Source organism: Nanorana parkeri, unplaced genomic scaffold, assembly GCF_000935625.1.
Source record: "Nanorana parkeri isolate BGI_ZX_2015 unplaced genomic scaffold, ASM93562v1 scaffold3163, whole genome shotgun sequence".
Lineage (NCBI taxonomy): Eukaryota > Metazoa > Chordata > Amphibia > Anura > Dicroglossidae > Nanorana > Nanorana parkeri.
In genome coordinates, this window is record NW_017309431.1 from 40,253 (window position 1) to 41,307 (window position 1,055).

At 49.1% G+C, this 1,055-nt stretch overlaps 1 protein-coding gene across 1 annotated transcript in view; it reads right to left on the reverse strand.

Annotated features, from left to right (window-relative positions):
* LOC108802835 (zinc finger protein 143-like) overlaps positions 1-1,055 on the reverse strand; it is a gene marked incomplete at its 5' end in the record, with an annotated part of 32,447 nt that overhangs the window by 5,017 nt on the left and 26,375 nt on the right. The window lies entirely within an intron of this gene.

Below are 1,055 nucleotides of genomic sequence, written 5' to 3' on the forward strand. Positions count from 1 at the left end.
ACACCCTCAGACCCTGCTCCTCCCCCTCCATGATTCACCCTCAGACCCTGCTCCTCCCCCTCCATGTTATACCCCCAGACCCTGCTCCTTCATGTTTCACCCCCAGACCCTGCTCATTCTCTTTTGACACATTTGACCCCACCCCCTGCTCCTCCTATGCATTTCAGGGGTCCGAGTCACATAAGTGGGGGGGGCGGTATGAACAATCTGCCTTGTGATGACACTCTCCTGGGAGCACACAATGATATGCACACCGGGATATCTACAAACACCTGACATCAACTGAGGAGCCGCTGACCCGGATTCTCATTCTATATCCCTAACGTACTTCTGTATAGATCAGACAATCCCGGTCCAAATACAGGAAATACATGGCAGAGCGTTACTAGGAGCAACCGTCTCCATCCAATGGAAACACCCGATTGTGTATAAAGGTTTCCGGACCTGGAGCGGTGGCGTGTTATGCACGTGTGTGTAAAACAGCTAATAGGCGTGTAGTATGCAGCCTGAGATGACTCCTGCCGGCGGGCTCACCGGTACGACACGTTAATATGATCGGTTCTGGATCAAACGTCAATATAATCATTACAATGTTTCCTTTCATGTTTCTATGGATCGGGATTGGCTGATCTATACAGAAGGAGATTCTATGAGAAGCCGGCCCACTGGATGTATAAATCTTTAGCAGGTTCAGTGAAGAAGACTGTGGGGGGGATCTGGAGCAGTTGCCCCTGGCAACCAATAAGCTTCTCTCTTCAGTTTGCTCAGGTAAGATTTGAAAATGAGACAGAGAAGCTGATTGGCTGCCGTGCAAATCTACTCCAGATTTATGTCTGCTCCCGTTTTGATAAATTCCCCTCCAGTATGTTTAAACCAACCAGCACTCAATAAAATATTAGAGAGAATGAGAATCTTCACTAGAGAAGGTAGAAGTTTGGTCAGTTACAGTGATTGACTCACAGGCAAGGAAGGGAGCCTTTTGTCTGGGGGGATAATACAACCAGTGGCGTCACAAAGGGGGTGTGGCCTGCACTCGGGTGCCACCATTGGAGGGG